This window comes from Pleurodeles waltl, chromosome 5, assembly GCF_031143425.1.
Source record: "Pleurodeles waltl isolate 20211129_DDA chromosome 5, aPleWal1.hap1.20221129, whole genome shotgun sequence".
NCBI lineage: Eukaryota > Metazoa > Chordata > Amphibia > Caudata > Salamandridae > Pleurodeles > Pleurodeles waltl.
This window is the reverse complement of record NC_090444.1, coordinates 1,047,380,157-1,047,401,242: the sequence shown is the minus strand read 5'-3', so window position 1 is coordinate 1,047,401,242 and position 21,086 is coordinate 1,047,380,157.

The following is a 21,086-nucleotide window of genomic DNA, read 5'->3' as shown; positions in this document are numbered from 1 at the left end:
CACCCACTGATATCAATCCAAAAGGCATTCTCACAAACTTAAATGTCTCGAAAGGTGTTACAAAAGCAGTCAGATCCAGAGAGCGTGGATGTAAAGTTATCTGATGGTACGCTGATGCAAATTCTAGAGAAGAAAACTGTTTTGCCCCATCAAGTGAACACAACAACCCACAAATATTCAGGAGTGGATAATGATCTACAGTCACCACCTTGTTATGTTCTCTCAAGTCTACACACAGTCTGACATCTCCGATAGTCTTCTGCGCCATGACAACCAGAGATAACCATTCAGTAGCCTCCACCTCCTGTATTATTCCTTCATTGATCAGTCTGTCTAACTCAATCCTCATACCTTTTTGTACTAACAATGGTACACTCCTGACTTTAGCTACTTTAGGTATAGTATTCGATTTCAACTTTATGGAATGATAATAATTCTTAAGACAACCAGGTTTTTTAGAAAAGACTTCTGGGAATTCCTTCGTCCACTTAACATCCCCATTCCCGATTCATTCCTGACTTGTGTTGTGAGTTTGTCATTGGACACATTTTTAACTGATTTGTTTCTGACACATACTGGGGGGTCCTCATTGGGATCCAAATACAGATTAAGATCACATTGATGCAGCAAGCTAATAAGATAATCTCCTTTCACAGAAACATATATTTTCACAGGTATGATCCTTTCTTTAAATTCAATGGTGCCCCAAAAATATCCTAGTAAATGTATAGGCTCACCCCCATAACCTCTCGGTTTAATGTCTGGTTTAAATAGCTGAACCCTTCCACAAAGACTCTGTTCATAAAAAACTCTTGGAAGGAGAGTTATCTTAACCCTAGAGTCAAATAACATCTTGACTGGATTTTCATTTACTCTGACCACCTCAAATGTGCCACTGCTGGAAAATCCCTTGACTTGAAATATGTAACTTTTCTCTTCAATATCTTCTTCATTGTCATTAAAGTCTACTTCTTGCACTTTCTTATGATCCTTCGCCAATCTGCAGCATCTCTGGACATGACCCTTCTGTCCGCAAACTCTACACACCTGTTGGCATTGATGAACCCCGAAGTTTTATTGGAGACTTTAGTATTTTGTACTACTTGTACTGAGTTGCCTTTCCCTCTCTCGCACCCGTTGTCACTTAACAACGCCTCTTTCCTCAACACTTCAGAACAAGCTTTAGAATGTTCAACTATTTTTGCCATAACCAGAACATCTTGCAAAGATGGGTTATCTTTCTGCCACATGCTTTCCCAGGCTTTGTCAGATGCACATCCCAACATTAACTGATCCCTCAGCCTTTCTTCAAGAGAAGCACCAAAATTGCATGAGGAAGTCAGTTTTCATAAATCAGTAATGTGTTGTTCCACAGATTCTCCTGTACGTTGTACCCTTTGTCTGAAATGATATCTTTCAAGAACAGTGCTGAGTTTTGGAAGATAATGCAAATCTAATTTCTTGATTTATATTTAATATTCATTCAAATTTGCTGCATCCTGATCAGAAAGGTCAGGCAGATGTTCAAATATTTCCTGCCCTTTTGATCCAAAACAATGAATCAAAAGAGAAGCTTTCCTCTCTGCACTTTGTGAAGTTCCACAAACTCTTGCATAGTGGTTAAAAACTTTTTTCCACTTGAACTAAGGGATGCGAGGATCTCCTGGGGATGATAAGAAAAATGATGGTGCTGGAACATTCTGCATTTTATTCCCCCCCTTTTTTTTAATTTTAATTTATGCAGGATTTGAATGATCTGCCACTGTCCTCTTTTAAAAAAAGAAAAGAAAAATGAATATACCAATACCTATTAAATTAGACAAATCTTCCAATGTCTATAGATGTAGACAACTTGTTGCTGGAGATACGTTGTCATGGACACCTGTGCTAAACACTAGGCGTCTCCATGGATGCCATAAGCATCATTGCACGCTGGCGTCTCTGCACATCAGTTTCACAAAGTTTTGTCTGAGAGAGCGAGGAGGGCGCAAGAGCGGTGAGCTCAAGAGGCTGTTTTCTTTTCCTTTACTCGTTAGTTAGTAAAATAATTATTTTCAAAGCACACAGTCAACGTTAAATGGTGCCCAGAAAGCTCTAAGCACAGCCTCTTCTCACGGTGGCGCTTGATGCGTTTAATGTTGAAAACGTGATTTGTTGGCGTAGTTCGATCGTCGGTGTCAGGGTCTTTTCTGCAGCAACAGGGATCCCTTTCTTCAACCATGTGGGTTCATAGGCTCGTGGCCAAATGTGGAAATGAAGAGGGTGTTTCAACCATTTGAGATATTTTGTAGTTTATTCATACAAGAGGTTACACAAGACCCCAACCACCAACGCAATGTTCAACTGCCGTCTCCTTTCTACACATTCTACTCCAGAACCAACTAAACAATCCGGAACACTTAATAGTCACCTAGTTACTAAACACTACAGTGGTTTACTTCAACTTCAAAGGAAACTTACTTTTAACACTGTGGTATTGAGTAATTACCATTCTATTTTTCCTCTACTTTCTTGTCTACAATTGCAGAGAAAGAGATAAATGCTAAATTGTCCATCTTCTTGGAATCCACAGCGGCCTTTGCTACTACCGAGGTAGGCTTATGCACAGTTCATGACACCGAAGTTCCCCTCATTGCAGTTCAAAATGAGCTCTGCATGCTTTTAGATGAGGGCCAAGTTGGAGCTTTGATTTTACGTCATTGTACACAGCCTTTGATACAATAGTCCACCAAACTAATCATAAGAGTGCTTGAGATAGGTCACTCAGGACAAGGTTTGGACTGGGTAATATCCTTTTTGTCCTGCCAAAGGCACCCAAGATATGGAATACCTCCCTCAGGACATCAGAGCCACCTTCTCAATTCTTAAGTTAAGCAAGAAGCTGAAGACCTGGCTCTTTTTATAAGCACCTTGGGAACCTCAGACCTACACACCTGCCGAAGGACCTAGATACCCCCTTAAGTGATTAGTGTGCTACACAAATCGATATAAAACAACATAACATATGACCCTCTGGTCAACCTTGTCAGCTCTTTTGGTTTATGATCTATCTGCTATGCACAGAACACTGAACTCATCCTTAGATTAGATGGACAAACTAGGCTGATTCATCAAATCTTTTGAACATGGCCTACGGAAATGGCAACCTAGATGAACAACAACTGTGTCAAGAAAAATACAGACATGACAGGAGTCGTAGTGCTGGGAGGCCTGCTGTAGATCTGGCCATCAACTTGGTGGCCTAACTCTTTAGGACTGTGTCCTACACTATCTCCGTCTGCCAGACATCTTGCCACGTACTTTGATGTCAAATACTATTTAAACCTCAGACTGCCAGTGTTGACTCCTCTTGCTATTTTCATCTCAGGTTCCTGAAAACCACTTTTTTCATCTTAGGTCAGAGGTGTTATAAGCCATGGGCAAAGTGGGCTCTGGCTCAAGTCCTGGTCTTCCAAGGGAACTCCTCCTTCAATGATCAAGTACTTGCAGCCAAATTAAAAAATCATCACCTGCTTACCATGCTTTTTAAAAGCTTCTATCATCCCAGGAAAAAGGACATTCTACCTGTTACACTTCAGTCCCTTCTTACTCTGTTTCTACATCCTCCTCCCAATACGTTTTACTCAAAGCTTCAAATGATCCATTCTTGAGCCTTTGTTTTGTTATTTAATTCTTCCCTTTTTCTACTCCCATATTCAATCTATGATTTCCCATCTCATTCTTATTTCCATCTTTTTCCTTTCCCTCTCCTCTTACTCTTCCCTTCCCTATCCACAGTGACCTCGTATTCTTCACTTAGGGCCAGATGTAGGAACCGTTTTGCATGGCGCAAACTGCAAAATGGACCACTGCCTACTCTGAAAAAATGAAACCAAATGGTTTCATTTTCTCAAGGGTATTGCAACTCGTTTTCCTTTAAGGAAAACGGGCTGTAATACAAAAAAAAAAACTGCTTTATTAAAAAAGCAGTCACAGACATGGTGGCCTGCTGTCTCCAGCAGGCCACCATCCCTGTGAGTGCAGGAATCGCAAGGGGGTCGCAAATTGTGACCCACCTCATTAATATTAATGAGGTGGGTCTTTGCGACCCCCTTGCGATTCGCAGATGGTGTCAGGGACACCATTCTGCGTATGGGATTGCGACTCGCAAATTTCGAGTCGCTCCAAAACTTACCTTCATCTGGCCCTTAGTTCTTACCCTGTTTAATGTTCATCTACCCTTATTTCTTTCTCCCTTACCCCTTCTCCTCCCTCCTTTTACATATTTGCTTGCTTTCGCAGTGTTTCTCTTCTGTTCCTCTTTTCCTCTTCCTTATTTATTTTTCCTTTCTCACCCTCCCCTCTCATTTAAGTTCTTTCTTTTTTCTCGTTTCTTTCGTATTACAACAAATGACAATAGAACTACTGAACTTGTATGAACATGGTTGAAGCTGGAGACCATATCCGGTTTTTAGAGTAATGAAAAGACTGGAAAGAGTGCAAAGGCCCACAGACAAAATAGAAATTGTATTTGAAAAAATGGAAAGTTTAAGGCTGGTAAATAAACAGAGGGTAGCAAATAGCAAGACAGAATGGAGCATGTAGCGCCCATCTGCTACCATGTTTCTATTGTGCACAATGAAGTATTCCTTTGAGTTTAGCCTAGCCCTCACAACCCATAGTGATGTTCTCAGAATCAAAGACCAGGCCATCTTTTGCTGCAATCTTTTCCAAGTCATGTCATATGGTCCTTTCCTGTGATCTCATGGTGATGTTAAAGTTCATGTGATGTCATTTCCTGTAATGTCATTGTTATGCTAATTAGCATGTTTGAAATCTGAAAAAGCCTCTCTCTTCTGATCATAGGGCCTTGCCAAATACACCAAGGCCTTGTAGTGGGCTCCCTAATAGTGCCCCATGGTGTGCATATGTGGTCGGGACAGTCGAAGGTCAGATTAAGAAAAGGAGGTATGTTAAAAGGTATGGCTGAGACCTTATAGATTTTATGTAGGCGATTGCCTATTATTTGTCTTCTTTCTTTTATTGTATCTGAAATGTTAACATATAATTCAATGGGGTGATTTAGCCAAAAATGGATCGGAAATTCAAAGTTGTTGGTAACAGAGACCACCAGAATATGTTTGGCCCAGGGCCCCCACCTGTATTAATGCCTTAAAAAACGTTCCTGAGGATTTTCAATTTAATATCATTCAGGTTACCTTTGGCTGGACTATGCCTAAGTCATATATCTAGGAACAGCAGCAGCTGCAACCCTGTCTTTGAAGCTTGTCTAAAATGCCAAAATGTAGCAATCTACAGTGCTGGTTACCTTTCATAAGTGTTATATTTGAAGGCCTTGGCATGTTCTTCAAAAAAGTACCTTATCACAGTCCTCTATTTCTGCAACATTTGTTCTTCTGCTGCTTTTCCTTTCACTCTCTGCACACTGCACGGGTATCCCTGCTGGGCATTGCTAAGACTGAAAACGTTGGTCAAGGTTGACTAGCGTCTCTTATTACTTTGCTTTGTTAATTAATTATCTTTTTTGGCTCCATGTGAAATAACATGGTACCCGAAGTTCAGGAAAGCTCTCAAACCTTGGATTTTATTGCCTTAATGGTGCTCCTTGCCATCGTCAGTAACACCTGCTATTTCACATTAGACGTCTTCATTCTATGTATTTTACTGGAATTGGATTATATGCCATAAATGTGTATAACTGGCAAAACCTCACGTTTTGTTAATCATCATTATGACAACACAACATTCCTAAGTTGTCGCTACCTTATCTACTCATGCCACCCCTATCTTCTTTGTGTCTGGTCCACGCTCTCATACAAACCGATGAATAAAAACTGAATTTCAAAAATGTATGTCCAGTTTATACATTATCAGTACTATCCCCTTTGCAAGAAGAACGTTCGATCAAGTGAGCGTTTTCAAAAGATCTATTGTGAGTGTCAATCACTGCAATTAGAATACAATGGGGCATATTTATACTCCGTTTGCGCCGAATTTGCGTCGTTTTTTTCGACGCAAATTCGACGCAAAACTAACTCCATATTTATACTTTGGCGTTAGACGCGTCTAGCGCCAAAGTTCCTGGAATTAGCGTCATTTTTTTGCGTGAACACCTTCCTTGCGTTAATGATATGCAAGGTAGGCGTTCCTGTCTTAAAAAATGACTGCGATGCTATTGCGTCGTATTTATACTCCCGGGCAAAAATGACGCCCGGGAGTGGGCAGGTCTAAAAAACCCGCATTTGCGCCGGATTTTAGCGCCTGGGTCAGGGCAGGCGTTAAGGGACCTGTGGGCTCAGAATGAGCCCAGAGGTGCCCTCCCCTGCCCCCAGGGACACCCCCTGCCACCCTTGCCCACCCCAGGAGGACACCCAAGGATGGAGGGACCCACCCCAGGGACATTAAGGTAAGTCCAGGTAAGTATTTTTTTTAATTTTTTTTTTGTGGCATAGGGGGGCCTGATTTGTGCCCCCCTACATGCCACTATGCCCAATGACCATGCCCATGGGACAGAAGTCCCCTGGGCATGGCCATTGGGCAAGGGGGCATGACTCCTGTCTTTGCTAAGACAGGAGTCATTTCAATGGGGGATGGGCGTCGTTAAAAAATGGCGCAAATCGGGTTAAGACGTTTTTTTTGCCTCAGCCTGACTTGCCCCATTTTTAGACGCCCAAACGCCATTTTTCCCTACGCCGGCGCTGCCTGGTGTACGTGTTTTTTTTTCACGCACATCAGGCAGCGCCGGTCGGCTAACGCCGGCTAACGCCATTCAATAAATACGGCGCCCCCATGGCGCTTCAGAATGGCGTTAGCCGGCGCTAATTTTTTTGGCGCTAAACTGCGTTAGCGCAGTTTTGCGTCAAAAAGTATAAATATGGCCCAATGTGTTTCAAACTATAGAGAGGGTCTGTCCAGGGCAGGGCCATCATCCCTTCCTCTCCCACTTGTTACATTCTCTTTCCAATGTGCATATGCTAAAAGCCACAACTTGATGGCTGTCAAGAAGAGATCTCTACATTTCTTAGTAAGAATTGTATGGCTGTTCATTTTATCAGTAAAACTGAATTTTTTTTTTTACAAAAAGTGATTTGTGCTTCTTTTGTTGAAGAATGTCACTCCACAGTGATTGCCTGAATGATTAATGTTTGAGTTATGGTGACATTTTATTAACTTTATTTAAGAATTTTCCAATAATAAAGCACAAACAGTGGCAACCTGCTCAGGGTCGTATGCATTACAGCCTAGGTATACACAGCGATGTGGAAAAAGACATCGTACAACCATGCCCCAGAAAGGGGGATAGTGGGGAAGCGAAATACATCACACAAGAAAAAGAGAAAATAATGCTCAAACCACTGGATGTGGGCATTATATGTAGAATGACCATGCCGATTTCTTGATTCTGCTTACTGGAGAGGGTGGGTAGGGGGGAGATTGTTTAATCGGACTCGTCAGACTATAGGGTGAGTAAGTAGTCTTGCAGCGGGGACCATATATCCTAGTGCAAGAGGTATTGAGTTGTAGCAGGGCATAGTCTTCACTAATTTTATCACATTGCAACATACTCCTCAGCCAGGCAGCATTTCTAGGGCAGCGTCCACTGCCCCAGTTTAGAGCTATTCCTCATTTTGCGATTAGAAGGGTGATACAGGTAAACCTGCGAGTACCCCAAAAGTGCCATAAGGATGGAGGATGCGAGAGTGACTCCTCTCATTGTAGCCATAATGGAGAAGACAATTGAGCAGTAGAGCCTGATCGGTGGGCATGTCCAGGTGAGGTGGGAAAAGTAAGCATCAGGGGCATTGCATTTCAGACACTGGGACGAGCGTGTGGGGTCAATGCCCGTCCCTGGCTTTGGGTGTGATATAGGCCCAGTGGAGACATTTAAAGTGAAGTAACTTGTGTTTATGATTGATGGAGACGAGTTTAATCTGTGTACAACAATAAGACCATACTTTGTCTGAGAGGGGGCCTCCCAAGTCATCCTCCTACACCACCCGAAGCTGTGTTGTAGTGTCCAGTTTCATGGCCAGGCCGGTATGGTGGAGTTTAGAGACTAGTTGCCCACAGTCCTTTGACAATTATAATCAGTGTTAAGGCAGGAAAGTCGTCTGAGGCTTCAATCCTCTTTGCGATGTGGGGTCCTTTGACACTCAGGGACAATGCGTGGAAATCCTGAGCATGCGGGCGAAGTCACAGCTGTTGCATCGATCTGGCAGGTGATGCAGCAAAATTTCTGCTGCACGGCTGGCGCTGCATCGATTACTCTTGCAGGAGGTCGGACTGCGTTGTTCCGGCTCGGTGATGCAAAGATCCAGTGGGCTGTGCGTCGAAGTTCCGGTCGCAACGTTGGCGCTGCGTCAATCTCCACTCAGGGAGCTGGTCTGCGTCGTTCCGGTTCAGCGATCTCACTGCTAGACAGGCTGTACATCGATTCTGTGAGGCTGTGCGTCGATTTTAGCCACCCAAGGAGTTTCTTGGCAGAGATCAAGTCTTTCTGGCCCTGAGACTTCAGGAAACAGGAGGCAAGCTCAATCCAAGCCCTTGGAGAGCACTTCTTAACAGAGTCAGAGGCCAGCAAGGCAGCAGGGCAACAACAACGCAGCAGTCCTTTACAGAAAAGCAGTCCAGGTTAGTCCTTTGGGCAGCCAGGTAGCATCTCTTAGCAGGTTGCAGATTCTAGTGCAGAGTGACTGTTCCAAGAAGTGTCTGAGTTGGTAGGGTCATAGACCCAGTTTATATACCCAAAAGTGCCTTTGAAGTGGGGGAGACTTCAAAGAGTGGTTTTGAAGTGCACAAGGTCCCCTTTCAGCACAACCCTGTCTGCCAGGGTCACAGTAGGAAATCTGACAGTCAATTGTGTGAGGGCAGGCCACTGCCCTTTCTAATGTAAGTGTCAGGCCCTCCACCCTTCCAGCTCATGAAGACCCATTCAGTATGCAGATGTGTGCAGGTGTGACTGAGCATCCTGTGTTTGAGATTATCTGGGTGAAATGTACAAGGGAGCTGTCAAGCTACCCAACCCAGACGTGGATTGAAGACAGGCTGTAAGGCACAGAAGGATTTTAAGTGCAGAGAAATGCTCACTTTCTTAAAGTGGCACTTCTAAAATAGTAATATAAAATCCAACCTCACCAGTCAGAAGGATTTTGTTTTACCATTCTGGCCATGCTAAATATGACCTGTCTACCCCTTTCTGATCAGAATCAACCACTCAAATAATATATGAAGGTAGCCTACTGTTACTCTAGGAAAGGAGCAGGCCTCACAGCACTGGAAAATACATTTAGGCATTTTCACTGCCAGGACACATAAAACACACAGGTATAAGTTCTGCTTTTTACCTACACAGCACCCTGCCCTATGGTTTACCTAGGGCCTATCTAAGGGGTGACTATTATGTAGAAAAAGGTGAGCTCAAGGCTTGGCAAGTACCTTTAAATGCCAAGTCGAAGTGGCAGTGAAACTGCACACACAGGCCTTGCAATGGCAATCCTGGGGCATGGTAAAGGGGCTACATATGTGGGTGGCACAATCAGTGCTGCAGGCCTGATAGAAACATTTAATTTACAGGCCCTGGGCACATGCTGTGCATTTTACTAGGGACCTACAAGTAAATTAAAAATGCCAATTGGGTATGAGCCAATGTCACCATGTTTTATAGGAGAGATCACATGCATTTTAGCACTGGTTAGCAGTGGTAAAGTGCACAGAGTCCTAAAGCCAGCAGAAACAGTGTACAAAAAAGTGGAGGGAGGCAGGCAAAAAGTTAGGGCTGACCAACCTAAGGCTGTCAGGTCTAACATGTCCCCCCCCAGCTGAAAGTGGGGAGTGCTACCCAACCCCTTTGGAGCGCTCATCGCTAAGACGGAAGTATCTGGAGAGACCATCAGCATTGGCGTGGTGATTCCCCTGGCGATGCTCCACCATAAAGTCCATCCCCTGTAGGGAAATGGACCACCTCAAGAGTTTAGGATTCCCCCCATCATTTGCATGAGCCACCTGAAGGGCCTGTGGTCTGTCTGAACCTAGAAGTGAGTACCAAACAGGTATTGTCTCAGCTTCTTCAGTGCCTAGACCACAGCAAATGCTTCTCTTTCAATAGCACTCCACCTCTGTTCCTGTGGTAATAGTCTCTTGCTAATAAAGACTACCTGTTGGTCTAGGCCCTCCTCATACAGCCGTGCTAGAACCGCCCCAATGCAATGCTCAGAAGCGTCTGTCTGCACAATGAATTCTCTGGAGTAGTCAGGGGCCTTGAGCACGGGTGCCGTGCACGTGGCTTCCTTCAGTGAGTCAAAGACTTTCTGACAAGCGTCTGTCCAATTCACCAACCTAGGTTGCTTCTTGGATGTGAGTTCTGTTAAGGGGGCCGCTATGGAGCCATAACCCAAAACAAATCTTCGGTAGTATCCAGTGAGATCTAAGAAGACTCTCACCTCTGTCTGGGTTTTGGGTGGTTGTCAGGCCCTGATTGTTTCAATCTTGGCCTAGAGGAGCTGCATCTTGCCACTACCTACTGGGTGTCCCAAGTACACCACAGAACCCTGTCCAGTCTAGCACTTACTGGCCTTGATGGTCAGGCATGCCTGTAGCAGGGCCTGAACCACCTCAATGAGGTGGAGCAGGTGTTCTTCCCCGGCTGGAATTCTAAAGGGCGATGTCGTCTAGGTAGGCTGCACAGAAGGCATCCTTGCCAGCTAGGACCCCGTTAATCAACCTTTGGAAGGTAGTGGGGACATTTTTCAGTCCAAAGGGTATGACCTGGAACTGGTAATGACCCTCAGGAGTCAAAAAAGATGATCTCTCTTTTGCCCCTTCAGTCTAGGTGATCTGCCAGTACCCTGACATGAGGTAAAAGGTACTAAGGAACTTGGCAGTGCCTAGCCTGTCTACGAGCTCATCAGCTCGGGAGATGGGGTGAGCATTTGTCTTTGTGACAGAGTTGAGATCTCTGTAGTCCACGCAGAACCTAAGCTCTGGCTTGGCACCGGGAGCAGCTGCCTTGGGAACCAACACAAATGGGCTGGACCAGGGACTGCAGGACTTCCCTATCACTCCAAGGGCCAGCATCTTGGCCGCTTCCTCTTTGATTGTGGACGTCACCTTATGTGACACTCTGTAAATGTTATTCTTTACAGGGGGACTGTCTCCTGTGTCAATATTATGGACACACAAGTGTGTGAGTCCAGGAGTGAGGGAAAACAGAGAAGAGAACTGCTCCAATAACTTGTAGCAGTTTCCTCTATGATCTAGGGTCAGGGAGACGGAGAGCTTGACACCCTCCACTTCCTTCACCTTCTTTGGCAGAGAGGAGGTACGGAGAGGCTCGCTCTCCTTTTCTGTACCCTCATCTGTCACCAGAAGCATGCTGACTTCCGACCTCTCAAAATCAGGCTTCAGTCTATTTTGATGGAACACCCTTAGGAGGTTTCTAGGGGACTTTAGGTCCTTTAATAAGTGGCCTTCCCCTTCTACTCCTTGATATCGGATGGGCGAGTACAGCGGTCCTGGAGAGCTCTAGGCTCTAATGCCTCCATTACCCATACTTTGTCTCCAGGTGAGAATTCTACCAGGGTGTCCTTCTGGTCATACCATTGCTTTATCACCTCTTGACTGGCCTTGAGGTTGCTCTTGGCCAGTTTCCAGAAGTATTGCATCGAGTTGCAGAGGGTGTTTTGCTTTCACTAATGACTGAGCTGACAAAAATCTCTGGAATGCACTTCTGAGTTTAAAGAAGACATTTATTATTATTTCACCACGAAGTTCCTAAAAAATGAATGAGATTAGTAGGTCGAAAGCACACGTTTAAAAATAGTCACAGCAATGAAAGGAAAATATATAAAAATGATTCTCAACTGCAATGTACACAGCAAATATATGTGATTATATTATAGCATAATTGCAAAGCAAAGTGTAAAGTAAAAATTTATCACCGTAGGGCCTGCCAAGCTCTTCATCTTTCTCATGCCAGCCCAAAGATGACACTGTTCAACTGCGAGTAATAGATATCCACCCTCACAGGACAAGTGTCAGGCATTTGACGTCTAATCCTGACCGGTGTCTTGGAAATTCCCTCGCTACTGAGCAGGACCACCTTTTTATATCTTTAAAGAACTGAAAGGGCTTTCTGGAAAAAAAAAACCTTCCCATGAAAGAGAAATGTTCAAGCATGCTGGCTACTGTAGGTCAGAGTTGGAAGAAAAACATTGGAAACTGACCAGATTCTCAAGGGTCTCCTCCCAAGGCCGCACCGTTCCCTGCACTGTACTTTCTTATCATGTTGACTGACTAACTGTTCGTGTTCAGTAAGAAAGAAATACAAAAAGCAAGCTCAGTTTACCATGTGGAAAAACACAGCTCAACTGCAATGTCTCAACTGCAATGTCTAACGCCACGATAAAGTCAATTGGCAACTAAACTGAATACAAAATGTAATCTGCACCTGGTGAACACTGAACAACTAATATGCAAAATGGTGCAACACAAAGTCAGTGGTCAAACATACATATTTTCAATACAGAGGGCCAGCATGTATCTGACCACATCCTGGGTGTGTTTCTTGGGAGCTTTCTCCCACCCCTCTTCCACTATGCTTAGGTGTCCCCTGACAGGGTACCTGTAGAGAAGTTCAAAGGGGCTGAACCTCACCCCTTTCTGGAGCATCTCTTTATAAGCAAAGAGAAGGCATGGTAAGAGGATGTCCCACTTATGCCTCATGGCCTCAAGTAGGCCTGTGATCATGCCTTGAGGGTCTTGTTGAACCTTTCTACAAGCCCATTAGATTGAGGATGATAAGGGGTGTGAATCGGTAGGTCACCCCCACACACATCCCACACAGACTTCATTTACGCAGACATGAAGTTTGTGCCTGGTCAGACACAACCTCTTTTGGGAATCTCACATGGGTAAATATCCCCATCAGAGCTCTGGTCACCACTAGTGCAGTCACTGTCCTTAGAGGGATCGCCTCTGGATAGCAGGTGGCATGGTCCACCAAAACCAGGATAAACCTGTTACCTAGGGCATTTTGGGGGTCCAAGGGGCTAATGACGTTGATGCCCGCCCTTTCAAAGTAGGTGCCAATGACAGGGTTTGGGATCAGGGGGGCTTTAAGTCTTTTCCCTGTCTTCCCACTAGCCTGGCAGGTTGGGCAGGACCTACAGAAGGCATTTGAGGCTACCCACATTTGGGACCAATAAAAGTGGGTGACAAGCTTTGCAAAGGTCTTGCCTTGCCCCAAATGTCCCACCAGGGCAATGTCATGAGCCAACTCCAGTAGGAAGGCCCGGTAGCACTGTGGGACCACCAGCGCATGTGCTGTCCCAGCTTCCGGTACCTTGGGCTCACTGTAAAGGAGACAATTCTCCCAATAGGTATGGTGATAGCCAGAGGCTTCATCTGCTGCCTGGGCTGCGGCCTGTCGCCTCAATCCCACAAGAGTAGGGCACTCTTTCTGCACTTTGCATAACTCCTCCCTGGTAGGCCCACTCTCAACTTGCCAGCAAGCTCAGGCAGGTTACCCATGCCTGCTATGTCCTCCCCAGTTGGCTTTGGGGCCTACTCCTCTGGTGCCCCGCAAACCACCGCGGGAACCTCTGGGACCAGTTTCCTGTGCCCCTTTCCCTTCCTCTTTGCAGCTGCCTGGGCCATTGTTCCAGGCTACAAATGCCCTTGACTCTGTTCCCGGGCAGCCATGGACCGTGTGGTCATGCTGACCCACTCAGACAAACCTAACATCTCCAGGTGAGACCTGAGCGCCACCTTCCTCCAGGTAGTATGCTCAAAGTCGTTGCCTAACAGACAATATACAGGCACAGCAGGACTCACAGATACTTCTAGAGCACCAGAGACCCCCCTACTCAAAGGGAACGAGAGCCACCGGTAGGCGACTCTCATGATTGTCAGCAACTGTGAACTGGTGGAATGTATTGGGGATGATCTGCTCTGCTGACACCAGCTGACCCCTGACAGTGGCCATGCTGGCTCCTGTGTCACACAGAGCCTCTACGCTTTGCCCATTAATGTTGACCCACTGCCTATACTTGGAAGTATTGGCAGGCATGTGGGCTTTTTGCACCATTTCCTCAACTCCCAGGGACACTAGGGTTACCTCTATCTGTTTCCCAAAACTATATGGGACTACCTCCTCCCCGAGCGCTCCACTAGCCAACCCAGGGGTCTGCCCTCCACTGGGAGGCTGTGCCTGCATTTGACACTGGGAGACGCCCTTGTAGTGACCAAACTTGGTGCACTCTAAGCATTTGGGTACAAACTTTATTTTCTTTTATCAAATAACCCTGGCCTCTTTTCAGAATTAGGTTTGGACTGTTTACCACCACTCCCCTGGGAATTGTTTTGGGGGCCTTTTGAGAACTCTTTAATTTTAAGCTTTTCTCCCCCCTCTTTCTTCTGATGGAACCCTGACCAATTTTGTGGGTGTCCCCCCAGATACCTTTTTGGACACTCTGGTGCTAACCCAGAGGTCTGCCTCCTCAGCAAGCTTTCTAGGGTCAGTCAACTTACTGTCAACTAAGTGCTGGTGCAACTCTGTAAACCAAACACTGAGCATATGCTCTCTCAGGATCAAATTATACAACCCCACCTAGTCATCTACTTTACTGTCCTGCTCCCATCCATTCAGTGCCTTACTGGACAAATCAAAAAAGTCTACTCAAGTTTGTGTGGAGAGCTTGGTGCTGTCCCTGAACCTCTGACAGTATTTCTAAGGGGTCAGCCCAAACTTGGCAAGCAAAGTGGTCTTCATGGCTGAGTATGTGTTCTGATCCTTTGAATCTAATGTGAGAAGTGTGTCCCTCCCAACAATTGGTATATATTTCCACAAGTCTGCCCCCATTGCTATTCGGGAACCCCATGAGCCCTTAGTGCAACTTCATAAGCAGCCAGCCACTTATCAATGTCATCTCCCACCGCATAACTTGGCACCACATTTTTGGATATACAAACATTCTCGTCCCCAGCAAGTCCTGCATGTATGCTGCCACCATCACTGCTGGACTCAAACTGCCTAGCCTTGATATCCAGCTCTTTGAGACTCAGTTCATAAGCCACCAGAAGTTTCTTCTCAGCCAAAGCCCTTTCAGCCTAAGCTTGTTTGGCTTCTGCTTCTCTCTCTGCTTTCTTCTCCTCCAGCCTTTATCGTGACAATTGCAGTTAGAATTCTTTCTCCTCCCTCCTTTCCTCTGCGGTCCGGCCATGGCTAGGGACACTGCTCCCTGGTTTACCAGGGGGCACAATTCCAGGGGTAACATCCCCAACTGCTGGTGGCAAATCCTACGAGGGGCCATCCTCTGGCTCCTCAATCTACACATTATTTTGTGAACGGGCTTCTGCGCAGGCCCTCAGTGCATTTTGGTACTCATCCTTCCTGGAGGCATCCCGGGTAGGTACTCCCATCCCCTTGCAGAACCCTTGCAGGTGGCTGACAGTACATTTCTTGAGCTTGGCTATGTCAAAGTCTCCAGCTCCTGTTTGAGACCCAGCCAGACACATGTTGTATGAAGATTTGATTAAACTGGCTAGCAGAAAAATAAAATTGTAGAAACAGAGAAAAAAATGAAGTTGACCTTCAACTGTGGGTAGATAGTGTACACGTAGCTATTGTATGTTACTGCACAAATACAAGTCCTATCCTCACCGCTGATCACCAATGTTAGAAATGGGGTCTCTAGTTGGCAGAGGTATACACCCTTGTCCAAATAGGGATCGCAATCCTAGTCGGGGTAAGTCACACACAATCCAAATTATCCTGTGCTCACCCTCTTGTAGCTTGGCACTGAGAAGTCGGGCTTAACTTAGAAGGCAAAGTGTAAAGTATGTGTGCAATAAATCATGCAATAACACAGTGAGAACACCACAAAAAGAGACCACACAGGTTTAGAAAAATATAGTTATCTGATTAAATTATGGTAAAAATGATCAAGATTTGATAAACACAAGTTGAAATATCACTTTTGTAATGATAAGAAGAGTCTTAAGTTCTTAAGAGCAACAATTATCTCTGGCAGGCACAAAGTACATGGTTTGCATCACAATTACACGCACGAGGACGGAAGAGGAGGAAATGAGTGGAAAAAGGTAGATGTGTGTCAGTTTTCTGGGCGCACACAGATGATACGTTGATTCTTTTCCACGCAGCAAGGGCTTTGCATTGATTTCTGATGAGCAGGCTTGAATCCTCTCTGCGATTCGGGGTCTTTTGACATCCAGGGACAACGCGTGGAAATCCTAGCTGTGCGGGGCAAAGTCACAGCTGTTGTGTCAATCCGGCGGGTGATTGGTTGGCGCTGCTTCCATTTCTTTTGCAGGAAGTCGGGCTGCGTTGTTCTGGCTCGGCGATGCGTCGATCTGGTGGGCTGTGTGTCGAAGTTCTGGTCGCAATGTTGGCGATGGGTCGATCGCCACTTGGGGAGCCGAACTGCGTCATTCCGGTTCAGCGATGCTGTGATTTTCTCAGGTTGTGCATCGATTCCAGCAGGCTGTGCGTCGATTTTCACCTCACAATGAGTTTCTTTGCAGAGATGAAGTCTTTTTGGCCCTGAGACTTCAGGAAACAGGAGGCAAGCTCAGTCCAAGCCCTTGGAGAGCTCTTCGCAGCAGAGCCAGAGGTCAGCAAGGCAGCAGGGCAACAGCAAAACAGCAGTTCTTTACAGCAAAGCAGTCCAGGTGAGTCCTTCGGGCAGCCAGGCATCTTCTCTTGGCAGGTTGCAGATTCTGGTGCAGAGTGTCTGAGTTGGTAGGGTCAGGGACCCAGTTTATATACCCAAAAGAGCCTTTGAAGTGGGGGAGCCTTGAAAGAGTGGTTTTGAAGTACACAAGGTGCCCTTCCAGTACAGCCCTGTCTGCCAGGGTCCCAGTAGGGGGTTTAACAGTCCATTGTGTGAGGACAGGCAACTGTCCTTTGAAATTTAAGTGTCAGGCCCTCTACCCTTCCAGCCCAGGAAGACCCATGAAGTATGCAGATGTGTGTAGGTGTGACTGAGCATCCTGTGTTTGTGGTGTCTGGGTGAAATGCACAAGGGATCTGTCAACCAGCCCAGCCCAGCCCAGACGTGGATTGGAGACAGGCTGTAAGGCACAGAAGGATTTAAGTGCAGAGAAATGCTCACTTTCTAAAAGCGGCATTTCTAAAATAGTAATATAAAATCCAACCTCACCAGTCAGCAGGACTTTGTATTACCATTCTGGTCATACTACATATGACCTGTCTACCCCTTTCTGATCAGAATCTACCACTCAAACAATATATGAGGGTTCACCTAAGAAAGGAGCAGGCCTCGCAGCAGTGGAAAACAAATTTAGGAGTTTTTCACTGCCTGGACATATAAAACACACTGGTATAAGTCCTGCCTTTTACCTACACAGCACCCTGTCCTATGGGTTACCTAGGCCCTATATGAGGGGTGACTTATATGTAGAAAAGAGGGAGTTCAAGGTTTGGCAAGTACTTTTAAATGTCAAGTCGAAGTGGCAGTGAAACTTCACACACAGGCCTTGCAATGGCAGGCCTGAGACATGGTTAAGGGGCTACTTATGTGGGTGGCACAATCAGTGGTGTAGACCCACTAGTAGCATTTAATTTAAAGGCCCTGGGCACATGCAGCACACTTTACTAGGGTCTTACAAGTAAATTAAATATGCCAGTTGTGTATGAGCCAATGTCACCATGTTTTAAGGGAGAGAGCATATGCACTTTAGCACTGGTTAGCAGTGGTAAAGTGCACAGAGTCCTAAAGCCAGCAGAAACAGTGTCAAAAAAGTGGAGGGAGGCAGGCAAGAAATTGGGGGTGATCACCAGTGTTCCCTCTAAGCTGTGCACCTGGGTGGCCACGCAGGATGTGGATTTTCACCGCACAGGGGGCTTTAAGGAGGACACAAAACAAAGGGATCTCCTGCTGACAGGAGAAGAACTCTCAATGAGCTGTTAATGAAGGCACGGAAAGGGCCCTGATATTTTCCCTTCTACCCTTCTGACTTTTATTGTTTAAGGCATGACTCCTTCACCCCACCACAATTCTTTGAGAAGCTGTTTTTGAAAATGCATCAGCAGCCCATAAGATTTACACACTTTGCTAGTGGAAAAACGGGGAACATTTGGGCGGGTACTACAACTTGTATAATAGAAGCACAGCAAATGTTTTGGTAAAACTATGTTTATATTTGAAATACTTTAAATATAACAGCCCAAGATGTTCCAAGAGAAACAGAGTTCTAGTCAAGCTAACTTATTTAGGGAGGTGGAGAAATGCAGAGATGAAAAAGAAACGTGAGCCCAGCTGAATACAAAGGTGATAAAAAATCTGCATCTCTGACACGCTGTCCGTGGGTAGGAGGAACATTTCCATACTTACATTCTTAATGTGAATTAAATGGGCCAACTTATTGTTCTCTATATGCAATATGAAAGCTACACTCCTGTTCTTTTAAGCACAAAGGGCCAGATGTATCATCTAACCCTTTTGCGATTCGGTAATAGCGATTTTTAAGAAATCGCTATTTCTGAGTCGCAAAATGGTATGTATCACATGTAATAGCGATTTCTTAAAAATCGCGAATGCTATTACCGAATCACAAATTGCGATACAGACCGCATTCGCACCTATGGGACTGCAGGCCCATATTTGCGAATTTTTCGCATTTCCCAAATTGCGAATTCCTAAGTGGAATTCGCAATTTGGGAAATGCAAACCCCAGGGTGCTGGGGGCCTAAGGTCCCCTCTGCTGCACCCCAAAACATTTTTTAAAGACATGTAAGGCACACACATGCCAAAGGGGCATGTGTGCATTACATGTCAATTTAGAAAATGCATTTCTAATGCTTTTTTAAAATTCGCACAAGATTACCACCAAATTGTATTTGATGGTAATAGCGATTCCTTAATGCCGAATTCGCATTAAGGAAAAGCTTCTACATGTGCTTAAGAAATCGCAAATAAGGATTCCTCATTTGCGATTTCTTATTTAGAGAATTGCAATTTGCGATTCTCTAAACGGGCTCGCAATTTTAAGGAATTTCTATTTTAGCGATTCCTTAAAAGTGCATTGCCAATGCCTTTCATACATACTGAAAGGCACTTTTGCATTCGCAAATGGGCGTTCGCACCGTTTGTGAATGCAAAAAGGCTTGATACATCTGGCCCATAGTGATTTCTCCACAAAAGAATTCTTAATAATTACAGGATCTGTCAGGGCAGCTGCAGGGGTTACTACAAGCACTTTGTGAAAACAAATTACATAAAACTAGAGATGGGCGAGGCTGCAATTAAAAGGGAAAGCTGAGCTAGAGCCAAGCCAAATGTCTGGCTCGGATCTTAGAGCCCATGAACTAGCCGAGCCCCTAAAATGTTTGGTATGTAAATCAAAGTGTTTGCATAAGGACTAATGAAGAAAAAAGGTTTGATAAAATATTTTCCTAAGATCACACAATTTAGGAGAGGAAGCTGTGATTATCCAGGTTTTCTGGTTTACTTTGTACAAATCAGCCAATAAATGGGTATCTATTTGTCTTTCCTTATGTTAAGGATTTGTTTTTGTCTCTTTGTGCATTTTTTTGCACTTCTTATATAGCGGGCCTTGAGCCAAATGCATGGGAGCACTTTACATGAACACCAGTTCACATTCATTGTTTATAAACTCAGAAAAAGTAAGTGATTTACCCAGAATCATAGGCTGTTGAGCCAGCATCAAGACTCAAACCTGCTTTCCTAGTTCCAAAGTCAGCAGCTCTGGCCATATTGCCACATCCTGGGAAGAGGGAGGCACGCAGAAGTCACATAAAAGCTCGGCTCATTATGGGCTGGTGGTTACAACAGGACCTAAAGCTCAGCCAGGCTTCAGACTCAAGCCTGGCTTGAGCTTTCAGTGGCTTGCCCACCCCTACATAAAACAAATACTCGAAAGACAGTTATCAAGACCAAGATTGCTGATAGGAGCAGAAGTGAATCTGAGTAGCAGTAGTTACAAATTAGACCCCTAAGCAAAATAAATAAAGTGAGGAGAATAGGGTACAATCGAGTGTAGAAACAAGCATCTATAATATAGCACCAGCAAACTCTTGGATGAATGTGTGTTTCAGAAATACATTTATAATTCTCTATCTGTCACACATTTTCTTATGTGAGTGGCCCCAAACACTGGCGTACTTGTCTGATGTGCTTTGAATCTGCATTCTGCCCTTTCCTTCTTCCCACTATCCTCTATGTTTCCCCCACTTTATAGAGGACCATGCTTGCTGCAGACAGCACAGTGTTGTATTTTATGGTGCCTGGGTTGCAAAGTGTTGTTGGTCTAGGAATGGGCTTTTGCACAGCACTAGAATGAAAGTACTGAAGGAATGGTGGCTCCTGCCTGCACAAGTCATGATTCAAGGAAGGAAGGATTCCAGGTATACCAGAAGTAAAAAAAAACAAGAATTAGAACTAGCTTCAGCTTGGCAAAAAGAGGCACCTGCTCCACAACACTGCACTGCATACTTATTCAGTATTGTGCCATACACTGCAAATCAGTTGTAGTGAGGTGGGTAGTTCTTAAATTGCTGGGTTAGGAAGACACTTTTTTCTTCCACATAGCACTGTCTCACAACAAATGCTGTCTCAGTCCCATTCCTTTGCTGTCAACTGCTTCTTTCCTGGTCGCCCCGCTGAGCAATGTTTTCTTCTTTCCACAGCTGTGTTTCATAGATACAGTTGTCTCAGCTCTCGTTCTCTCTCTGACACTGCTACTTCTCTGGCAAGCTTTTTTCCTTTGCGGTCCCATTTTCTTTGTGCAACAGCCTCCCACAGTTAAAGCTCTCTTATCTTCAGTTCTCCATTCACTGCAGACTACTGGGACAGTTATACACTCTGGACAGTCTCTTTCTTCTCTGTGCAGCTCTCAGCCCCAATGCCCTCTGTTACCGGTGTCCCATCAGGCAGTCCCCCCCAAGCACAGTCTCTTCTTTTGTGTAATGTTTTCTTCCCATAGTTTGGTAGTTTTGCTTCAAACTTCCTGCTTGCCTCACTGACATTGTACTTCCTTGTGCCTATTATATCAAAGCTGACCCATATTTTCATTTCAAGGGATGATAT